Here is a 24,642-nt window from a genome sequence, read left to right on the forward strand (position 1 = left end):
ATCTGCCCTAAAAAACTACGAACCGCAGTTTGCTTGCGAAAATGCTACGTGGTTGGTCATGTCTGTGTTTTATTTCTTAATCTTTTCCAGCTTATGAAAGTTCCGTATTGAATTTAATTATCCAAATTGTCATTACAACACGCCAAAATATCGACAGAGACGGTTTTATTTTTGTTCTTAAATGTCCCTTTTCAAGGGCGAGCACAGTCTCCGTTCTCGGCGAATGTGACTCATGCACAACTCTTTAGAATGCCAGTCACTCAGCGCCATTCACGATGACCTCAGTGCGCCATTCGACGACCAGAAGGAAGCCCAAGTGGGGCGCACGTCTGTTCAATGGCATCCCCGTCTCATCATGCTCCTTAACTCAATGGAGGAATATCTGTTATACAAGCTGAGCGCGTCAGGTGAAGTGCGGAGGGGGCGATGGCTGCCCGCGTAGGGACGGATGCTTCAAGAACGCGGGGTAGATAATCTATTCTAGGCATGATTGGGCAACTTGCAAGAACAATATATTTGGACACCGGCCGAACTCTTTACAACACACGTTCTGTTCTCCTCTAAAAAAAAAAAGTCTCAAATTAGCTGTCAAAGCTTAGCTGTAAAATTAGCTGTAAAAACTAAAATTAGCATAACTAGCTCACCTTATTTCGCAAAACAACATGAGTGGCTAGATACCTTAAGGAATTCGCGCATTCACATAAGTTTCTTTTACCAAACCTATTAATGCATGAAACTGCACAAATAATTAATTCTCTAATCGTCTGAATGTTTTCCGCAAGGAAAACTCACCTAAATGCACTTTCGTGTAGTATTCAACAGCCCCAGAAAAAAAGAAGCGACAGCCCGACACAGTACTTGGCGTCCCGTAGAACTTTGAAACGTCCGTTTATTTCTTGTTTTCGGAAAGCAATTGTTTTTCTTGAGACGAAATAACCCTTCCATGGATTCTGTCCAACAGTAATTTCAAATGTATCCAGCATGTCTGCCTTGGTGATAACAGTGCTATGCGCTTTGACGAAATTCCGCAATCGTAGACGCTGTGCCGACTACGATTATGGCCCGATAGCGAAGCAGGTTCATAGCTCTCAGGCACAGTAATAGTTTCCTATTATCCCCTGAATTCCGGGACCTCGCCTGCTGCAGCAGCCTGACGGCGGTCCGGAATGCTGTCGTTATGCATGCTATTCCTGCCAACAAGGCAACAAAGCGGCGAAGCTAGCTTTACAAACAACAATAAAATCATTAGGTACCGCGTGTTCCGTATTTATCTGTCCCTGTTACGAAAAATTCCGCTGCGCAATCTACTGAACTATATGGGCTCAAAACGCCGACTACAAGGTACCTTATGATGGTCTTCGTCTTTCGATAAGTAATTTAACATCTAAAATTGCCTGCATTTTCGGGAATCGGCGAAAAACTGCATTCAGCTGCGGCAGAACTTTTCGTCCAAGCGAGCAAAGAAGCCACTTTGACAGGTTGCGCCATCTGGCGAGCGGTGAGGCAACCGATGTCACGTCTTGAGGCTGGAATGCGCACCTCGCGCGGTTTCTTGGGATGTGCGTGTCGTCTGCTCCTTGAAATTAACACCGCTCGCCAGATGGCGCAGTCTGTCAGACTGGCTTCTTTGCTCGCCTGGACGAAAAGTTCTGCCGCAGCCGAATGCAGTTTTTAGCCGATTCCTGAAAATGTAGGCAAGTTTAGATGTTAAATTACATATCGAAAGACGAAGACTATCATAAGCTACCTTGTAGTCGGCGTTTCAGCCCATACAGTCCAGTAGTTTGCGCAGGAGAATTTTTTCTAACACGGACAGATAAGTACGGAACAGGCGGTATGTAGTGGGGTGAAACCAACCTCCGGAATTCAAAGTCATCGTCGTTGTTTGGTGTACTAGGACGAAGCTCGCCGCCTGCAAGGAAAGCCAAAACGCTGCCTGGTACTCTCGAGTTTTATTGAAGCATTAGCTCTCGTAACCCTTTCTCGGTTTCGCGGCAGCGAGCCATGTAATAATTCAAAACTATCGATAGTACAATCGATACTCTCCATAGTCGTGCCCCTATCGAACTAACGTTCGTAAAAAAAAAACCTCTTCAAAGTTATATAGATAGTATAAGATCATGCCACGTACCGCCCGCCCAGAGTGTAGCATAAACTTGGCGACGTTCTCACGCGTGTCCCGGGCGACCGGTATGCAGGCGGTGGATACGATGAAAGGCCTCTCAGTTCTCGCAGTGCAAACGTCACCCATGGCACGAACCCTCAGTGGGCAAAATATTAAGAAAACCGCGAAAGTGGTAGCTGAGATAGCGACAGCCACCGGAGTCATCAAAAAGGCTACCAAACGGCCGGAGATGCACGACTGAGTACACCTGCTTCTGAGGTGAAATCTAATTTCATTATTTCTTAAGCGCTTATGTTTGCCGACTTTCGTGCTCTTAGGAGCTTTTGCTGCGCCTTAGAGAACAGCAGAAGGCAGCTTCCGGTAGTGACAGGAAAGTGTGCACGGAGCGCTCAGTGTCAGGACACAGACAATGTAGCTTGCGCGAGCCCAAAGATTTCCAACACTTCGGAGCCCGTTAGCCAAGAACTGTTAATAAGATTTCGTCTTTTCTACCTTACATTGTAAACTGTGATCTCTGAGATCATCAATGTCAGTTTACCAACATTCCTCAACAGAAAAGCATATAACAGCTGTATCTTACAGGTATTCATTTATGGAGCAGAAACGTGAAAGCTGACGAAAAGGGTTGAGCTTAAGTTAAGGAGAACGAAGTGAGCTATGGAAATGAAAATGATAAGTGTAACGTTATGAGACCGCAAGATGGCAGAGTGGGTGAGGGAACAAACGCGGCTTAGTAGCATCGTAGTTGAAATCAAGAGGAAGAAATGGGCTTGGGCAGGGCATGTAATGTGAATACAAGATAACTGAAGGTAGTTAAGGGTAACGGACTGAATTCCAAGATATGGCAAGCGTAGCAGAGGCCGAGAGAAAGTTAGGTGTGCGGATGAGATTCAGAAGTATGCTGGGACAGGGTGGCCGCAGCTGGAACACGACAAGGTCAACCGGAGAAATTAGGCTGAAGCATTTATCCTGCAGTTGCCTTAGTCAGGCTGATGACGGTGATGAGATTGCTAGGGCGTTATATCCTGCAAGATTTGAGACATAGGAAGAATTGATGTTCGGATGCCGCATCGAGTAATTCTCTCGATCGACGAGGCTGGCGGAGAGCTGTCGCATGTTACTTCGACCTGGGCTCAGAGGAGAAAAAAAACAGTGATAGAAAAATTTTAGCAACGATTTTACAGGTGGCATCATGGAAAATATTTTCTCGCGATAAGCAGCCACGTAATTGCCTTCGACGAGCTTAGTTTCAAACTTTGTTTGGTACCGTGTAGTAATGGTTAAATTCGGCATGAATATACTGGTGGCCATATTCAGGTCTTTGGCAGCAGAGACTAATATTTTGCTTCATTCATCCAAAATTGTCGCGAGATGGCATGAACAGAGTGCACTGATAGTCAGTTACAGCAGGCCTGTCAAAATCCTTCTTTTAGCACTAATCTAGAACCAGTCAATAGTTCGTCAGCCAGTTAGCCGCGCAAGTATCCACAGGTACTCCCTGTTTCCAGCTGTCATTTTCTATGGGAATAAATTGCCAGAAAATGCTGCAGAGCGCACGCTCGCCAATTCATGTGTTAATATTCAGAAGATCTACTTTGATATTTGTCTCAATTTATTTGCGCGTATATGTTTTAGATGACAGAGCATGCATTTTTTTATTGTGTATACTTCCTCTATTTGCCACAAGAAGGTTGTTCTGAACAATCTCAACATTTATTTAACTATACTGGAGGCACAGAAGAGCTTCCAGTATGGTTAAATAAATAAATAATAATAAAAGTAACATCGCTAGCAAACAACCGCAAAGCTCTCGGTGTCCCTTTCGGCAGCAAACGTTAGCTAACTATTGTAATAGCCGCTTTTGCATGTGTCGTGTCCATATTCCATGAGCCTCTTACCCAAGGACGTCTGGCTTTCGCGCTCCAGCAGGAATCGCTATCGGAATGGCTCTGTGCCAATTTTTCGACCAGGTTCTTTCAACAATGTGATGCGTGCTGCCTGTTAAACGCACTACGTAACAGGTAACTATGTTGAGAACTATCGGCTCATTCGTCGAACCGCAGCACCTCAACGTGAAAAAGATCCCCGCCGTTGTTCTGCCACTCAAATGCAAGCGATAGGAGAGCCGATTCTTCCACTTCCTGTTTTGATGTTCCACCACTTGATCCCACCACGCATGCACCTCGCCACCATGTATTGTGGGGCTGCTGCGCTTCATCCCCACATTTCGAGAACAGGAAGGCGTGTCTGGACTGCTCTGACACCTGCATCCTGCGACAGCATTGGTGACGCATATCTGCTCGTTTCTAGAGACCCCAGTTTTGGTGAACAAGTAGTGAGGGCAGTTCAGCCCATCCGTTGAGATGTATGTGTGGGTGGTGAACGAATGAAGTATATTAGAGCACTAAATGGTCGCAGACGCCCTGCCTCTCGTGTGGCACAAAATATATTTCCTTCAAAGGACATTCAAACTGCTTATCTAAAGTTTATTTGGTCTAAATTGCTTTCAGTTTCTTTTGTCTGTGGAGCATTTTGGTATGGGCACCTATTATATGGCTTCATCGGGCCTCCGGCAGATTCCATGCATCTTAACTCTGTATGGGCGTTAGTTCTGATGCACTGAAACGTTGAAGCAAACATTTTCCAGTGTAGTGCCCATGGCCCCATTTTCAGACATGCTAGTCACGCATCTACATATTCTTCAAGGGCAACTGCACCACTTTTTGAGGATTCCACGATATTCTGGGATTAAAATCTATTGAGGTTGTAGGTAAAGCATGCGTAGTGTTTTTGCGCTAGCATTAAAACTAGTGACTTAATCGACAATTGAAATGCATCCTTTTTCTCAAAGCACCGAACGAGTGCGTGGAAGCTCGGTGTGAGGTCACGAAAGGTAAGATTTCAAATTACCACTGCCGTTAACCACACGCTCTCATGCCTCGTTGGATGCTGCCAGACGGCGCTGGGCGGACTTTGATTTCAGTGGCGTTGGTTTTTTTCCTTGGAAGCAAGCGTTTATGCATTGGAAATGTGGCGGTACCTTATATGACGTCATCATGCACCCCCACTTACGCTGTTCGCTGCGGAGAAGCTAGAACACCGTCGCGATTTTAATCGGCGATTACGTCAGCATTTCAAATGCTAGCTTAAAATGACTCTGCATGCTTTACCTGCAAGTTTCACACATTCGACTCCGTTAAGCTCGTTGATTTCTCAAACATATGCAGTTCCCACTGAAATTAGCAGCTTCTTTTTGCATTTCGCCTTTTTTTTACACTGTTACTAGTGGCCGCAGTTCGAGCCATCGATATGCGTTTTCTTTGACATGTAATCTTTTATATTCCTTCACAGATTCATTTCTCTGGTGTCTTCTTGCAAATTCATAGCCTCTATTCTTCACTACGATCAAAAACGAGCCTGCGCATTCCGGATTATGCTCCTAGTTTGAATTGCTTTTTTAGATGAACGTCGCACTCCAGGGTGACATGGGATTTTTGTGTTGCCTCCCTTGCACTCCTCCCATTTTCTGTATCTCTACCTCCTTTGTGTTTTTTCCATCCCTACTGACGATTCACCTAGAATACCCGCGAACTCACTCGAATATAATTTTCAGCGTCTTCTGCCGTCGACAGAAGCTTCCAGCTGTGACTTGGGCGGCGTTGTGAGCAACGCCGATTTGTGCAAGCTGTTTTGTATCGTTTGAGGTGTGCCTCTAAATATGCAACGCTCACGGACATTCTGACGGTTCGGATCTACGAAGTGAGGAGCGACTGCATTCTCATCAGTACCGCGTTTAACAAGTATGTTGCACGTGATGAGTTCATTCAAGGACACTGCCTTGAAGGTTATCGATCGTATTGTCTGCAACATAAATCTCGAAGTGAGTGAATTATTTCCGGTGAATTGTAGTCAGTGAATTATTTTGTCTAGTGAGAAACTACGTTTTTCGACAATCGCTGTCGCCTCAGCATTGGGCACTCTTTGCGAGGGTTATGCACTTGCGTCCCAGATGCAAAGTGCATGAGGTTAAGCTGCATTTCAAAAGGCTCGGGAGTCTTGTGTGGTTTACAACGCACGCATGGCCAGCCTTAAAGGCTCCCGAATTACTAAACCCCACATGCTGCGGCATTCTGCTATATAACTGCACTGACGTGTTTTTCCCAGCGTATTCCGCGGTCAAGCATCACAGTAACCGGTACTATCGAACGAGAAAGCTCCGTGACTGTGTGTTTATGGTGGAAATGAAAATATCTTGATTATATTGTAATAAATAAGCACTGCAAAATCGAAAAGACAAGGATTTGCAATTTTAATTTGCCATTGCAAATCGCCTAAAAGAAACAATCCTGCGGTAAAACCTTGCCAATATCGGCGTATCCCACCACAGATCTGGTCTGTGTGCCCATTTTGTGCCGAAGCTTAGACAGTAGATCACAACCTGTAATTCTGCCGCCATTTCTCCTCTTTAAGGAGGGGCGCCTATTACAAACTGCGTTTCATCAGTTGGCTCTTCCTGTATCCACTGCAGTTTTTCTTTCGATTGGCGCTTCTCTGCTTGAGCGAAGCAACAGGAGTGTGCGCCCTGCGGCCCAAAATTTTGTTCTGTAATTGCCGCGACTCCCATTCTTATTTTTTTTTTCTTAATTTGTTTGTCTTCCAGCTGAGGTATTCCTAAACTCGAAACTTTACATGCATCATATCCGAATATTCACATAAAGCCATTGTCCCGTATTCGATCTCCCAGTTAACAGATCCCCTGCTGTTCCGCTGGTCCCATCTGTCAGGGAATAACCCATTATCACTTCATTTCTTTTTTTCTCTCCAAACGCTTCTGTTTCCTGCAATACACCGTCTATGTATTCGCCAATACCCTGCAGTCGATATGTGCCATCTTTCTTTGAGGTGAACCTACGGAAGGCAGGAGCCCGTATTACGACAGATTCCGACAGAAGAGATGCACTGCGAGCTGGGCAGCAACGCAAAATACGAGAGCGCCAACGTCAGTCAACCGATCCAGAGGATACAGCGAGGCGGCCAGCCGAACCGGAGTGCGAAGATTCTATGACCTTGCTCTACTGGATGCGGAAGCAGATGAATTGCGAGAAACAAGGAGGGCATTATAGAAGAGGCCAATGATGAAGTCGCCGAAGGAACCTGCAGTTGGAAGTCGTGAACAAGTGTCCAAGGGCACGGCGACTTGAATAGCAGTGAACAGATAAGGCTGCTTATCGCAAGAGGAAAGCTGAGGAGCGGCTGCAAGAACATCTGGGTGCAACTAGTAGTATCATTAAGCTTCTAAAAAGCTTTACGAAAGATAAACAAAGCTAAACAAAGGCAAACGCGGCAGCCCACCTAACTCGCATTTAGCTTGTGCAGGTAAATCGGGGACAACTTTTTTCTGCACGTTTCTCTATGCTTTCGTTTTGTCGACCTTTCTCATTGAGTTTGTGTTCCTTTCCTGTTGCGGCAATATTCGTTGCTTCGTTCTGTTCATATTTGGAAGGGTGTTTCTGAGTTCCATGTACAAGGCGCACGTAGGCAAATGGTGCTACACGTCAATAGGCACAAATAGTTTTTGCGATGTTAGTGTCAGGTACCGTCCTTTCTCCATGAGAGAAATTGACGGAATGCAGCCAGTGCTATGGAGCTGTGTTCTCAAACTTACTGCTCTGTTGAGGTGGGGGCACATCCTCTAAATATCCAGGTGTAGATGTTTGTAGAAGCGCCATTTTTTTGGCGTCGTTTGTTAAAAACATGTCTCTGTTACGTTGTTATAAAGAGAAGTCAAGGATTCCCATATGCGTGCGGACAAGCGTGTTTAATACAGGTAGGCACGTTCCCACACATAAACACTCACGAGGAAGTAATGCTTCATTTCTCTCATTAGAGTGGGCCTGTGCCCCTTTGCTTTTGAACACAAGGCAAGAGTACGGCCCTTTGATAGACATAGTCGCTCCTGTATGCTCTGATGGCTACAGTTCTGCTTGATTCGTTGTTCCTTCTCAATTTCTTGTTTTCCGTGACTTCGAATAATGCACTGCTGGGTGCTATTCACGGTTTGTTCCCGTTGGAACAACTAGTTCCATAAGCAAGACCGTCACAATAGAGTGTCGCAAATAAGTTTTTCTTGCTTGAGCCCCCAAGGCTCTTTCTTCTGCCATTTCCCTGTTGGTGGCTGGAAAACGTCAAGGCCGTCACTCTTGGCTTCTGATTTGTGCTGCTGGAAATAGAAATGGGGTAAAAATAGGCCTCAAGAGTTTTCCAGAAAATAAGAAGCGTTACTCGTCTGCAAGTTTAAACACCAAAATTTAAGTTCTTCTGACCAGTTAAAGCAACACACGGGCTTGTCTATATCCTTTCTCTTATTAATACCAAACAGTTCGCATACAAAAAGTATCCTCCTTTCCCATACCGATAGAAAAAACATGTGACCCGGACGTGATTCGAACACGCAACCTCCTGATCTGGAGTCAGACGCGCTACCGTTGCGACACCGAGTTTTTTTTTCTTTATTTTCGAGATTGACATGAAAACAATAAGACCACTTCAACTACACTTGAGCTGATACGGGTGAGGTTAAAATTTCTTAAGTTTCACTAGATCATCTAGTAGTGTTACCCACTGGGGTGGGTGGCGCTGAACATGTTTTCCTAGACTGCTGGGACGCCATACTTTTCTGGGATGTCCTGCAGAGAACGATCAAGAAAGAACTACCACTGCACCCTTATGGGATCAGATTTCTACCAGTTGATCGCAAAGAGGTACCCTATGGCTTATTAATGCTTCTTGGCCTCCACAGCTTGTGGACAACGCGAATGCAAGTAAGGCATGCTGATATAAACACTCGTAGTACACGTGAGAACTTTGTTTAAAGTGCTGTTTATCTGCGGGAATGTTACCGTTGCGACACCGAGTCGGCTGGCTGTTCGAGCAAAGGAGCTTTGTTTTCAAGGCAGCAGAAAAATTCTCCCATAGGGTGGCTAAGGAAAAAAGTATGGAGCTGAATGAGCTATTTTAGAAAGAGGGGAGTGTTTAGAAACCAACTAGAATTTCTCAGGGAATGTTGAAATCGGCTAAGTACAATTGCTTTTTTTCGGAATGAGAACAAAGAGGAAGGCGTCGCTTTCTTGAAATGGTTGTTCCCGTTGTTGGCGAAGTGGAAGTGATATGTATAGCCCAGTGACAGTTCTTGTTTGCCTAAAGATGCAATAGGGGCAGGCTTTTGGGAAGTTTTCGCTAAAGGTGGCTGGAAAGGGAACGGGGAGGAGGGACGGTTTCATATACATGCTGAATTTTTTAATCGTAATCTTCCACCCCCCCCCCTCCCTCCAAAGAAAGAAAAGGTGGTTCAGTGTGGTTCTGCAATCAGAATTTTTTCTGTAGATGGGAGGGAGTGCTGGTTACCTCCTGACCGGTAGTGTCCATTAAATCCGTTCCTGTGCTAGTATCATGCTCTTTAAAATTGCTGCTACCATGCTCTCTAAAATTAAATTGAAATTGTCAGGGTAAGCCCTCTCCGGTTTTCAGGTACATTGCACAATATTGTCACGGGCGCCGGTAGAACGTTCTATCCCTGGCGAGCACACTGGGCGGAGCGCAGCCGGCCGTCCCTAGCACCGAGCAGAAGAGGACGAAGTCCGGCGCGCGACAACGGTCGGAGACAGACCGCACGGGGGCGCCGGTAGAGTGTGGCATTGCCCCTCCCCTCTGGAAAGGCATCGACTCGATGGCTGAGATTGAGGGGGAGCCACGTGTGTGCGTGAACAGTCGTGGCCTAGTGGTCTGGGCGTCCGCTTCGGCTGCGGGAGGTGGTTGGTTCGAAACCCACCGCCGGACACCCACCGGTAAAAATGGGTACAAGCCGCCCCCGGCCCGGCGCCCGGCTTCTTCAGGGGTGTGCGCTTGGAGGAAGCTCCGTAAACTCCGCTGCGCCCCTTCAGGGGCAACCTAGTTTCGAGCACTCAGCCTGCAAAGGTGGTTCGTGTTTCACTGCAAAGTGAGGAGTTCCGACTCAAAACTCGTACGCTCTAACCAGCGTGTCTCAAGACAAACACTGTAAGCGATCCTTCGTTTCGAAGAGAAAACTTCAGAGTATCACAGCTGACTAGACATGCCGGTTTTTCGGGCTGTCTGACTTGCGAGAAAAAAAATGCCACACTCTACCGGCGCCCCCGTGCGGTCTGTCTCCGACCGTTGTCGCGCGCCGGACTTCGTCCTCTTCTGCTCGGTGCTAGGGACGGCCGGCTGCGCTCCGCCCAGTGTGCTCGCCAGGGATAGAACGTTCTACTGGCGCCCGTGACATTTTGGTGCAGCTGCTGGGTACGATCCATGTACGAAGAGGTCCCAGGAACCTCCAGCGCTCCGTCACACCCCCTGGACACGACACCCGTCCACAAGTCAAGCCGCCGCTTGAAAGGCTTAGCCCCCGAGTACAAACCCCTCACTGCACCATCCCGCACGATGACCTCTACGGTGGCCAGCCAGACCTTCCAGCCATCTGTGAGTTCGCCACCGCTACTTCTTCATACGCCTCGCACGCCTGCGTCGTTTCATGGTGACAAGTTTGAGGATGTGGAGGACTGGTTGGACGGGTATGACAGGGTCGCTGAATTTAATCTGTGGGACGAAGACCGCAAGCTTGGGAACGTCTACTTTGCCCTCCGGGACGCCGCCAAGACGTGGTTCGAAAACCACGAGTCCGCCATCCACACCTGGCAAGACTTCCGGCGGCAGTTGCTGGATACCTTCAGCAGCAACGAACGGAGGGAGCGTGCTGAATTGGCCTTGCAATCGAGAGCGCAGCAGCCAAACGAGAGCGTGGCGATGTTCGTGGAGGACATGACCCGGCTCTTCAACCGCGCTGATCCTTCGATGTCGGAAGCCAAGAAGGTGCGCCATTTGATGCGGGGAGTGAAGGAGCAATTGTTCGTTGGGCTCGTGCGTGATCCTCCGGCTACAGTCGCCGATTTTGCAAAGGAAGCGGCAGGCATGGAGCGCGCCCTGCAACAGCCGTTTGCGCACTACGGCCGTCCATCAAACGTCACTGCTGTGGAGTGCCACATGCCGAAGCCCGGGGATGAGAACACCTCCCTCCGAGAGCTCATCAGGAACATCGTTCGCGAAGAGCTGCAGAAGCTTCGCTCTGTGGAGCCGCCTCCTAGTGTGACCGCCATCTCGGATGCTGTCCGTGACGAGATACGCCGCACGGTGCAGCCCATTCCACCTCCCCAGCCGCCAGCGCCCTATGTGATGACATACAGCGAGGCATTGCGAAGTTCTGCGCCACCACCGCCGGCGTTCTACTCTCCTGCCTCTACCGCGCCGTCCCGCCGATTCCCGTATACGGCAGCGCTGCCAGACGACCGCCCACCCGTCACGAAGGCAAACATGTGGCGCACGCCGAACAACAGGCCCTTGTGCTTCCACTGCGGCGAAGCAGGCCACATCCGTCGTCACTGCCCGTACCGCCGGATTGGCCTGCGCGGCTTTTCGCCAGAAGTCGTGGCGTAGTGGCTTGATCGCTGTGCCCTGCTTCGGGAGGATAGGGGTTCGATCCCCGCCCCGGGTACCCACCGGCCCTGTGGAAATGGGTACAAGCGTCCCCCCCCGTGGGAGTCAACGCTTGGGGAAGCTCGCTAACTCTGCTCCATCCTGGTGCTAACTGCGTGTGTCGGTTCATCAGGGAGCACCCCCGGTTAGATCGTGGGGGATGGCGACAGGTGCTCCCGGTGATCCGGGTGCACGCGGTGCCTGGTGCATTTACAAAAACCGCGCAGAAGGAAAGAAGGAAAGAGCCCCCGCCAAGCAACCATAAGTCCGCCTCGTGCGGCATAAGCCCAATTTGTGGCCTTTTTTTTTCACTTCTCCCAAGCGTACATCCCTAAAGGAGCCGAGCGCCAGGCCGGGGGACGCTTGTACCCTTTTGACCGGTGGGTGCCCGGCGGTGGGTTGGTTTCGAACCAACCACCTCCCGCAGCCGAGACGGGCGCTCAAACCACGTGGTAGCGTGTGGTAGAGCATCCGCCTCACATTCGGGAGGTGCTGGGTTCGATCCCCAGTGCCGCCGGGTACCCACCGGTTTCTTTAATGGGTGCAAGATTTCCCCTGGCCTGAAGCTCGGCTCTTCTAGGGTGAAATGCTTGGGAAAAGGGTCTTAGACCAAGCAGTTGCCTTGGCGGATGAGTGATAAGTTCCCCTGCCAAGCAACCATAAGTCCGCCTCGTGCGGCATAAGCCCAATTTGTGGCCCTTTTTTTGCTTTGTCCACACGACTCTCTGCCCACAGTGACGGGATTTGAAGGCGCAGGCTCCTCTCCCAAGCAATGTAGCCCTAGTAAGCCGAGCACCAGGCCGGGCCATAGCTTGTACCCATTTTGAGAAAACCGGTTGGTACCCGGCCGGTGGCGGGAGTCGAACCCATCACCTCCCGAAGCCGAGGCGGGCGCTCTGCCACGAGGCCACGACTGCAATATTTTACAGCTGAGCGCCGTCTTATTGCAGGAAAGAGCAATAATAAAGTTTTCAATTTCGTGGCCTCAATCGGGACGATTTCTATGGGCAACCTTGCGTGCATGATGTCACTTTTTAGCTAGCTTGTTGACGTCAGCGTTGCGTTTGCTGAAGCACAAAACTTGGTTTAATTGCGTTGGAATCCTTTTCTTCAATTCGTTTTTGAGGAAATGCAATGGCGCAGTATCTGTCTCACATACCTCGTTGGACATCTGAACTTCGCCGTAAGGGAAGGGAGGAAGGTGGGAGTGAAAGATGAGAGAGACAAAGGTGCCGTAGTCGAAGTCCTATAAACCCACCACTTTTTTTTTGCTGAACTTAAGTGACTCCGCAGGGATTAGGATCTTTCGACCTTTCTCAGCCGCTTGATTGGTGAAATGCTGCGTTTCTCTGCAGCCGCCTGCGATGCAACATGAGATAGTGAATCGGCTCCGCTTCCCATAAAATTGCATTCTAATTCAGAAACCATGCTCTGAAGACTTCGGTGGGTGACAAGTCGCATCGACATTGTATGACGTGGTATTCCGTGGAGCTAGCGGTTGTCATAAAGCTTTTTTAGAAAAGTCATCGCCATGCGGGATGCTGTAAAATAATGTAATCAACTGTTTCTCTAGTGGAACCTATGCAGGAGTCGTTTTGGCCTCGTACTAATTTAAACGGATCGATCTGACTTCGGAGACCGATTCGCGGCCTGCGCCGACAGTCGCGGCTCGCGTGAGCCCGGCGAGCTTGATAAGGGCAGGCACCTTGGGAACATTGTGCAGGTGCAGATTTAAACCTCCACATGCAGGTGCCGTTAAAAGCAAATTTAAAGGGATTTCACACGAGGAGGAGGGAGGGGGTTTAGAAACTCAGATTGTTCTCAGTAAGAATCAATTTAGCGCTCTTTCTGGCTAGGTCGGTGATTGTGTGGCAGCAAAAGGCGCATTTATTGGCGAGAAAATTAAACTTCAAAATTTTCCCGCCACTCGATTGAATTCCGTGGCACGGAGACTAAAACGGGCTCCATGATCGGGATTTGGAAGTAAATGGCTATGTAGACTGACCTCAGAGATCTGTCCGAAAAAATTCCGAACCGCTGTTTGCTTACGAAAACAGTACGTGGTTTTTCATGTCTGTATTTCAGTTCTTAATCGTTTCTTGCTTATGAAATCTCCGTATTGAATTAAAGTAGCCAGCTATCGACAAAGGCCGTTTTATTTTCGTTCTTAAATGCCCCTTTCAAGAGCGAGCGCAGTGTCCGTACTCTGCGAATGTGATTCATGCGCAACTCTTTGGAATGACAGTCACTCAGCTCCATTCGCGATGTCCTCAGTGCGTCATCCGACGAGCAGAAGGAAGCCCAAGTGGGGCTCACGTCCGTTCAATGGCATCCCCGCCTCATCATGCTCCTTAACTCAACGCTATCACATTATTTTCTTGTTCTGGGAAATCGACTGTTTTTCCTGAGACGAAATGGCCCTGCCATGAATTCTGTCTAACAGAGATTTCAAATATGGCCAGCATGTCTGTCTTGGTGATAACAGTGCTATGCGCTTTGGGAAAATTTGCAGAAGTCGCTTGCACAATCATACACGCTGTGCCGCGTACGATTATGGCCCATAGCGAAGCAGGTTCATAGCTCTCAAGGGCACAGTAATAGTTTCCTATTATCCCCTGAATTCCGGTACTTCGCCTGCACCAGCTACCAGGCGGCGGTCAGGAATGCTGTCGTTAAGCAGGCTATTTCTGCCAACGAGGTAACTAAGCAGCGAAGCTAGCTGTTCATGCAGCAGTAAAAATTTAATTATGTATGTAGTCGGGCGAAACCAACCTCCGGACTGCAAAGTCGTCATTGTTATTTCGTGTACTAGGGCTCGTACTCTCCAGTTTTATTGAAGCATTAGCTTTCGTAGCTCATTCCTCCGTTTAGCAGCAGCGAGCCATGGAGTAATTCAAGACTATTGATGGTACGATCGATAGTCCCTACAGTCATGCGGCAATCAAACTATCGATGGTAAAAAAAAAATACTTTTCAGAGTTCGGTCGGCAGTATAAGATCATGCAACGTACCGCCCACCCGGAGTACACCATAAACTTGGCGACGTTTTCCGGCGCGTCACGAGCGAGCAGTATGCAGGCGGTGGTTATGAGTGCTTAAGCGAGACTTAGTTCAATATTTATTTGAGCAATGTTCCGCTCATTGATATGTTTTGATGAATTTATGTCTCATAATGATGACATCTGTCCCAGGACACTTTTCAATTTATGAATGTATGATCCTTTTCGTATAATACTTGTGTGCGTTGTTTTACATGATGAATTCTGTCTGCTTTGTTGATTAGTTGTATTACTGTTTGGCTTGAAGCATTATGTGTTAATTGCATGCTCCGTTATTAATTTTGTATGTAATGTTCTCTTAGCGCTGTATTTGTAGTCACTGCATTTTGAATTCCCTAAGTTTAATGTTTGTATCTTTTGTCTGAAAATTGCGCTGTTTCCGAACAAAGTAAGGGTTTAGGAACCTAGTCAGGTACACAGTACCGTTTCTCACTGATCCTTTAGCTTTCTGTAAACAGAAAACTAAAAAAAATACAATGAAATAAATAAAATAAAATGATAGGGCTCTCAGTTGTCGCAGAGCAAGCGTCCCTCATGGCACAAACCCTCTGCAGAGTCACTGGATAAAATATTCAGAGAACCGCGAAAGTCGCAGTTGAGGTAGCGACCGCGACCGGGGCCGTCAAAAAAGCTACCAAACGGCCGGAGATGCACCATTCAGTCCGCCTGCTTCTGAAGTGAGATCTAATTTCATCATTTCCCAAGTGTTTATGTTTGCCGACTTTCGTGCTCTTAGCAGCTTTTGCTGCAGCTTACAGAACAGCAGAAGGTAGCTGCTGGTAGTGACAGGAAAATGTGTACGCAACGCTCAGTGTCAGGACACAGACAATGTTAACTGCAAGAGCCCAAAGATTTCCAACACTTTGCAACCCGTTCGCCAAGAACTGTTAAGATTTGGACTTTTCTGCATTAAATTTTACACAGTTTTCTCTCAGATCATGAATGGCAGTTTACGATGATTCATCAAGAAAAAAGTATATAAAAACTGTATCTTACCGGCACTCATTTATGGAGCAGAAACGTGGAGGCTGACGGAAAGGGTTCAGTTTAAGTTAAGGACAACGAAGTGAGCTATATAAATGAAATTGATTGGTTTAACGTTAAGAGACAGCAAGATGGCAGAGTGGGTGAGGGAACACACGTGGGTTAAGAACATGCTAGTTTAAATCAAAACGAAGTCATGGGCTTGGAGAGGCCATGTAATGTGAAGACAAGATAACCGATGGTCGTTAAGGGTAATGGAGTGGATTCCAAAATATGGCAAGCGTAGCAGGTGTGCGACAGAAAGTTAGGTGGGCGGATGAAATGAAGGAGTTTGCTGGGACAGGGTGGCCGCAGCTGGAACAGGACAAGGTCAACTAGAGAAATATGGCAGAGGCCTTTGCCCCGCAGTTGCTTTGGTCAGGCTGATGGTGGTGATGAGGTTTCTAGGGCGTTGCACCCCTACAATGTTCGAGAAATAGGAAGAATTGATGTTCGCATACCGCATCAAGTAATTCTCTCGCTCGACGCGGCTGGCATGTTACTTCGACCTGGGCTCAGTGGAAAAGGAAAAAAAAAAATAGTGATATGAAAATTTTACCTACAATTAAACAGGTGGAATCATGGAAAATATTTTCTCGCGATAAGCAGTCCTGTAATCGCCTTCGACGAGCACGGTTTCAAAGTTTGTTTTGGTATGTGGTAGTAATGGTTATTTTAGTAGGAATGTACTGATGGGCATATTCAGGACCTTGGCAGCGGGGACTAATATTTTACTTCATTCACGCAAATATTGTCGTGAAACTACATGAACAGACCGCAATGATAGTCAGTTACAGTAGTGCTGCCAAAATCCTTCTTTAAACACTAATATAGAACCAGTAAATAGTTCGTCAGACAGTTAGCCGTGAAAATATCCGCGGTGCTCCCTATTTCCAGCTGTCATTTTCTATTAGAATAAATTGCCAGAAAATGCTGTAGAGCGTACGCTTGTAGATTTTATTATTAATTTTATTCAGGGGATCAACTTTGATGTTTGTCTCCCTTTATTTCTGTGTATGTGTTTCAATGAGAGAGCATCCACTTTTGTGTGTGTATATACTTCCTCTGTTCACCACGAGAATGTTTTCTGAACAATCTGAACATTTATTTAACTATGCTGCAGGCCCAGAGGGTCCTCCAGTATGGTTAAATAAATTAATAATTATAAAATAGAGTAACATCGCTAGCCAACAATCGCAAAACCATCGGTTTCCCTATCGGTAGCAAGCGTTAGCTAACTATTGTAATAGCCGCTTTTGCATGTGACATGTTCATATTCCATGATCCTCTTACCCAAGGACTCCTGGCTCTCGCTCTTCAGCAAGAACCGCTATCGGAACGGCTCTGCTCACATTTTTCGACCAAGTTCTTGGAACAATATGATGCTTGCTGCTTGGTGAACACACTACGGAAGAGGTAACTATGCTGAGAACTCTCGGGTCATTCGTCGAACTGCAGCACCTCAACGTGAACAAGATCCCCGTCGTTGTCCTGCCACTCAAATGCAAGCGATAGAAGAGCCGCTTCTTCCACTTCCTGTTTTGATGTTCCACCACTTGATCCGACCACGCATGCACCTCGCCGCCATTTACTGTGGGGCTGCTGCGTTTCATACCCACTCTTCGAGAACGGGAAGGCGTGTCTGGACTGCTCTGACGCCTGCATCCTGCCACAGCATTGGCAATGAATATCTGCTCGTTACTGAAGACCCCAGTTGCAGTGAGCAAGTATTCAGGGCAGTTACACTCACCCGTTGAGATGTGTGTATGTGTGGATGGTGGACGAATGAACTCTATTAGAGCACCAAATGGTCGCAGACGCTCTGTCTTTCATGTGTGCACAAAATATATTTCCTTGAATGGACATTCATACCACTTGCCTCAGGTTGATTTGGTCCGAATTGCACTGAGTTTCCTTTGTCCGTGGAGCATTTCACAGTGGGCACCCCTTCTATGGCTTCATCTGGCCTCCTGCAGATACCATGCATCTTAACTCTGCATGGGCGATATTTCTGATGCACTGCAACGTTAGAGCCAACATTTTCCAGTGTATTGCCCATGACCCCATTTTCAGACATGTTAGTCCCGCATCTACATATTCTTTAAGGGCAACTGCACCACTTTTTGAGAATTCCGCGATATTCCAGGATTAAAGTCTATTGAGGCTGTAGGTAAAGCATGCGTAGTGTTTTTGCGCTAGCATTTAAACTAGTGATTTAATCGACACCTGAAAGGTATGCTTTTTCTCGAAGCACCAAAGGAGCGCGTGGAAGCTTGGTGTGACGTCACGGAAAGTAAGATTTCAAATTCCTTTCAAGCAGAAAGCACTTGCTGTGCCGCTTGAGGACCTTCAACGTGCCGGCGTAAGGGGGACCTAAGGGAGGACGCACGGCGTCATTTCGCACAAAGACGTGCGTGCAGCTCTGAAGATCGGGGTTGACGTACACACGACGAGTGGACTGTCTTGGACGAGGAGGAACGATGTCACGTATAGCGCGGCGTAGACGGCAGGCGTAGTCAGAAATGTCAGTAGGAAGGATTAGGGAGGGGTCGAAGAATTCACCTGGGACGCGAAGAGTGGTATCGAACGTAAGCTCGGTGGCACTGGAGGAAGAGGCACTGCGAAGAGCGGTGCGGATGCCAAGCATGATGAAAGAAAGGCGCTCAAGCCACGTTGTAGGGAAAGTCGAAGACATGAGTGAAGCCTTTAATTGCCGGCGAAAACGTTCGATGACGCCATTTGATATCGGGTGGTAGGAGGTTGTTTTGATGTGGTTCACGCCGAGCAGCCGGAAGATGTTAGCGAACGATGCGGAGTCAAACTGACGACCACGGTTGGTCGTAATGTTGGAAGGTACACCATAGCAGCTAATCCAGAGAGTGAGTAGCGCTTGAGCTATCGACTCCGCTGTGACGTCCTTGAGGGTCATCGCTTCAGACCAGCAGGTAATTCTGTCAGTGCAGGTTAGCAGGTATCGATGGCTTTGGCAGGGTGGAAGAGGTCCGACAATATCAAGTTGGAGACGGTTGAAGCGGACGTCCGGGGACGGGAATTCTCCCAGAGGACTCGCAGTATGTCGATGGATTTTAGCTTGCTGACAGCAGAGGCAAGCGTGCGACCAGCGACGAACGTCTACATTCATGCGCGGTCAAACGTAGCAAAGTGTGACGAGCCGGTGAGTGGTGCGAATTCCATGATGAGCTAAGGAATGAAGAGCATCGAAGACGGCCCGGCGGTATATGCGAGGCACGTAGGGACGAGGACGGCCCGCCGACGTATCGCAAATGAGGGACGCGGCGCAGTCAGGGAGAATGACGTCTTCGAACACTAGAGTGTCGCTGCGTGTGCAAAGCAATCAGAGCTCGTCATCGGTACTCTGGGCGGCAGCCATGGCTGTGAAGTCGACGACTGGTGGGCGGTGCGCAGTTGCATGGATTGCGGGGCGCGAAAGTGCGTCGGCGACAGCGTTCGACTTGCCGCTGACATGCCGAATGTCGCTAGTGTATTCAGAAATATAGGCAAACTGCCTTATTTCGCGGGGAGCATAGGAACTGCTACCAGAGGCCAGCGCGGACATCAGGGGTTCGTGGTCAGTGAGTACATGAAATGGGCAGCCCACGAGGAAATGGCGAAAGTACTGGATGGCCAACTAAATGGCCAGCAGTTCTCGGCTAAAGGTGCTGTAGCGACCCTCATGGGACGCAAGTTTCTTTGAAAATAAGGCGATGGGTTGCCATGTACCGGCAACTAACTGCTGCTACACCGCACGAACAGCGATGTCTGATGCGTTAACCATGACAGATGTTGGGGCGTCACACTTGGGATGTACGAGGAGCGTCCCACCGGCAACGGCTTCTTTGATGCCTTCAGAAGCGAGGTCAGTCGTGTCGGTCCAGGCCAAAACGGTGTTCGGTGTCTTGGGGCCCGAGAGGAGGGCGTGGAGAGGCTGCTGTATGCTAGCACAGCATGGAATGAATCGGGGGTAATAATTAGCGAGGCGAAGAAATTCGCCTAGTTGCCTGATGGCGGACGGCTGAGGAAACTCACGGACGGCTGTGACACGGGTAGGGAGCAGGCGAATGCCTTTGGTGTTTACGCGATGACCGATAAAATCGAACTCCGCGACAGCGAACTCGCTCTTGGGACCTTTAACCACAGGACCAAACTTGAAGAGGCGTGCGAACACTTGCCGTAGGTGGAGCTTGTGAGCCTCGGGGGTGGGGCTGAAGACGAGGTAGGCGAGGTAGGTGAAGCAACATGTGAGACCTCGCAATACCTGGTCGACGAAACGTTGAAAGCTCTGGGCGGCATTGCTGAGATCGAAAGGCATGCGGAGATATTCGAACAATCCGAAGGGTGTTGTAATGGCGGTCTTCAGAATATCCGAGGGCTCCACAGGAATCTAATGGAATGCTTTCACCAGGTCGACCTTGCTGGAGATAGTGCAGCCGTGCAGTGCCGACGTAAAATCCTGGATGTGAGGAATTGGGTAATGGTCTGGTACGGTGGCCTTGTTTAAAGCATCGTAGTCGCCGCACGGTCGCCAGTCACCGTTCTTTTTGGGCACCATGTGAAGTGGTGAGGCCCAAGGACTCGAGGAGGGACGAACGAAGCCCAGATCTATCATGTGCTCTAACTCCTTTTTGGCAACGGCCAGACGATCTGCTGCGAGGCGACGAGCCCGAGCAAACACGGGAGGGCCCATTGTGACGATATGGTGTGTCCCGCTGTGGGCGACTGGTGCGTAGAGAGAGGATGGTCGAAAAACGTCCGGAAATTCGGCAATGACGCCTAACCAAGGGTCGGAAACAGAGGCGTGCGCCTGAAGAAGCAGGAGCGGTGGAGCTCGGCAGAAAACGCCTTGCACCGCTAAGCTCGTCTCGGAGTCAAAGATGTGCAACGCCACATGTCGACGACGAGCTTCTAGTGGCATAGAAAGTCGGTTCCGATTATTGCCTGGCGCACGTCCGCGATGACAAACACTCAGCGAAAGATGCGTTTGAGACCGATGTCGAGAGTCACCGACTTTCGACTGTAGGTATGTAGTACGTATGGTCGATCCGTTGACAGCGGTGAGCGAAGGCGAAGCAGGAGGACGGCGGCTCTCGGCCAGTGTAGGAGGAAAGCCACAGAGGTCGGCTCCAGTGCCGATGAGGTAGCGAATCTTGGTGCTACGGTCGGTGACATGGAAGAGGTGGCTTGATCTTAGGCCGATAACACCGGTCGCGTCAGCGTTCGGCCCGACCATTTTCCGCGCAGGAGCAGGGCTGGCGGCATTGCCGTGGACGAGAGCCGTAGCGACGATGGTACCAGCAAATCGAAGCTGAAGGGGAAGAACGATGGCTGGCATGACTGGGGCTGGAATGGCGATGCTGCGAAGAATGCGTCTGGCGTGTGCGGACAGCAGCAACATCAGCTGTAAGCAGCGCGACTTGCCGGGTGAGCTCCGCGTTAGCATCGAGGAGCCGGGAATAGAGACTGCCAGCAGCCGCACCGGCGGTTAGAGAGTCAGGAGGATGATGCATTGTAGCCATGGGGGGAAAACCGATTTTCATTATCTTGTCGGCTAGCTGAGCCAGGGAGTCCAAAGCCGGGGATGCAGACACAGTCAACAGCATGCGCACCTGCTGTGGAAGGCGCGGCAGGAAAAGTTCCCGCAGAAAGGGCGCTGTCGGGATGTGTATCCATGTCTTCAGCCAATGCGCGCATGAGACGTAGTAAGTCTGTAAATTTCCTGTCACCGAGCTCGTCGGAGGAAGCAGCAAGTTGCAGCAAACGACGCTGTTCTGTGTCGGTGGTGCGCTGGATGAGCGTAGCCTTTATATGGTAGTAAGGTCGCTCGGCTGGGGCGTAGCGTAGAAAGTTACGAACAACGGCGGCAGTAGTAGGCGTGAGCGCTCCGACGACATGGTCGTACATGGTCAACTGTGAACTGACGCGGTGACGACGGAACAATGATTCTATTGTAATGAACCAAAGTTCGGTATCCGAGGACCAGATTTCGGGAAGCTTGAGGGCACATACCTCGGAGTCAGGAAGGAGTGGCTGGGGTGGTGAAGAAGCCGGCGCATCGAGGGCGGAATCCGAGGCCATGGCGCACAAGAGGTAGAAAAGGCGAAGAGGGCGGGGCTTGGGCTCCGAGCAGCGGGCGGCCTAGCAAGGTGGCTGAGGCAGCGGCCGGGCGGGAGCTGAGAGCGAAGGCAAGAAGTCCGCAGTCACCAATTTGTGGTGTATGAGAACCAGACAGACATCACTGCCCGGTGTCCACAAATACATATTTTAGGCTCACATCGCCAGGCGAAAAACCAGCGTGTGTGCCGAATCTCTTATGCCCTCGCGCACGCGTAATTTGTCGCTAGTCTTCTTTTTCGGCCAGACCATCGTAGCAATCGCGTGGTAGGTCACTACAATAACATCCTTCACTCTTCCATTCTTGCCTCCCTTCAAACTCTCTGTCTCCCTCACCGGTTTCTCCTCTCCATACACGCTTTTTTTATCAAATCGAACCTTCCGTGTACGTGTCCACGGAAAGCCCATTATTAACTTCCCTTCCGACAGAGGAGTGCCCCAGGGCTCCGTTCTCGCCCCCACATTATTCAATGCGGCTTTTATTCCTCTTGTTCGAGCCCTAAAGACCACCCCGTCTATCTATGTGCTTGCGTACGCCGATGATATAACCTTGTGGTGCTGTCACTTAGACCAGTCTATCCATCAGTCGGTCCTCCAGCACGCACTGGATGTCTTGACATCTCGCCTCCCACCTCTAGGTCTAACCCTCTTGCCTACTAAATCATGTTTCATTCGTATTGGAAACAAAGCTGGCTTACGGAAAGCTCCCGTTTTAAATTTTACCGTAGATAGTTTTCCGATTGCTTAGGTAGAAACTGTTCGTACTCTTGGCCTCCTCCTTCATACATCTGGGACTAGCACCCCATGGCTAACAGCCACCCGTAAATCGGCTCGCGCTACTCTAGGTTTAATTCGTCGCATAGTTATGCGATCTGGTGGCGCGCGTGCTCATACCACCCGCCAGCTTGTGCGCTCTATGCTTCAGCCAAAGATAATATACCAGGCACAATTTCAACGTCTCACCCGCAGACAGTGGAACTCCCTTGAAGATATCAAGCGTAAAGCTGTGCGCGTCATAAGATAATTGCCCCGTTTAACCCATACCCGTGCTTCAGGAGTTCGCCCAACTTAATACTCTCAGTGAACTCTACGACCAACGGGTGGCAAACAGAGCTCGCAAACAGTCTCTATAAATTCATAGTTTAAAGACGCTCCCTCCGTGGTCGTACTGTCAGCTAACAGACAATCACCCCACTGTTTCCCCGTCGGTCGTATCCGCGTATCTTCCTAAAGGGTGCATATTGTACACCGATGCATCACATACTGCAGAGCGGGGAGTTAGTGCTGTATATAGTCCCTCCCATCCGCATCTGAACTGTCGCGCGACATATATCGCGGATACATGCACCCCCCCTGGCATTAGAACTTCAAGCCATTTCCAATGTCACTGCTTCCCTTCCTCTCGTTCCCACATTCAGTGCAGTTCGTCTTTACACCTACTCCTTCACCACCCTTAAAGAGCTTAAGGCTGTTCGACGCACATTCCATATTACACAATGAATTCATCTGCTCTGCGTACAGTACCCATGTCTTGTACGCATACAATGGATTCGCGCCATGCTCACGAACCACATCACATTCAAGCAGATGCTATGACACACACTGACACATCAGATGACCCGCCACCTTCCCCTCTACCCCCAGATCCGTTCCTGTGCCATGTCTTCGACTCACAAGCTCTGCGCCAGCGAACACGCTCTCTAATTCCTCCGTGTTCGCACCCTCTCCCGAGTAGTTTTACTCGGCAGGAGGTGATATCAGTGCGCCGGATTCGGGCAGGGTGGCTCTGACCCCATCTGCCCGTCATGGGTGGTGTGATAAAGATCTGCCAGCAACTGAATGGTGCCCTCACTGCGGCGCTGCGCCGGACATTTATGATGTGCGGTACCTGTTGTGGACTTACCCAGCGACGGCCCCTATTAGAAAACGGCTCCACAGGGAGGTGGGCCTGCAGTGGAACCGCGAAGGAGACTATATGAAGGGGTCTATGAACGATCAGTTCACCATCAGCCGTCTGCGACTACCCCTCCGAAACTGGTCTCCACCCCTTCTTTTAACTTTCTATGTCCTACATTCCACTCCTCCTTTCTCAACTTATCCCTCATGGCAGACTTCTCTAAAAAAGAAAGTGACGAAATTCCACTTTCTCTGATACGTTGAATTTGTAAACAACTCTGCCGCTTGGATGTACCATTTTTTTTCATTTATACCAAACTGTTCGCATCTATGAAGTGCCCCCCCCCCCCGTTTTCCACCCAGAAGAAAAAAAAGTATGACCCGGAGGTGGTTCGAACACGCAACCTTCTGATCTGGAGTCAGACGCGCTACCGTTGCGCCACCGAGTCATTTTTTTTTCTTTATTGCATGGAAGAACTTCCGTACAAAGGGCGAAAACTTCAATCAAACTGGTTCGCCTCTCAAGTTATCGGGCTGGTTAATACGAGCCCGCCATAGCCCTAACTCAACACTGCATCCCCATCAAAACATCAAAATTCAGGGAGGCACACACATGCATCTAGGCACGGCAGCCAGCTTGGAGGCTCTTCGCGTGCAGCATATACACTCCTCACCAAAGCACACTGTTCACGAAACACAGATTTGGACGATCTTGGTGGCTCAGCATGTCTGTCCATCATACGGCTTTTCCAAAGACTGAATAGTCCCATCAACACAAACAGATCATAAGGCACAACAGAGTTTTTGCCAACAGGCAGAAATCTAATAGTGCATGGTGTAATTTCAATGTCCTTCTTAAGA

General features: G+C 49.1%; 2 non-coding genes across 2 annotated transcripts; both read right to left on the minus strand.

The window, feature by feature from the left end:
• Positions 1–8,553: 8,553 nt before the first annotated feature.
• Positions 8,554–8,625, minus strand: TRNAW-CCA (transfer RNA tryptophan (anticodon CCA)). The gene has a single exon. It is a non-coding gene; the product is annotated as a tRNA-Trp (tRNA).
• A 15,533-nt stretch (positions 8,626–24,158) lies between these two features.
• Positions 24,159–24,230, minus strand: TRNAW-CCA (transfer RNA tryptophan (anticodon CCA)). The gene has a single exon. It is a non-coding gene; the product is annotated as a tRNA-Trp (tRNA).
• Positions 24,231–24,642: the final 412 nt, after the last annotated feature.

Source organism: Amblyomma mixtum, chromosome 3, assembly GCF_055824585.1.
Source record: "Amblyomma mixtum isolate Tamu chromosome 3, ASM5582458v1, whole genome shotgun sequence".
NCBI lineage: Eukaryota > Metazoa > Arthropoda > Arachnida > Ixodida > Ixodidae > Amblyomma > Amblyomma mixtum.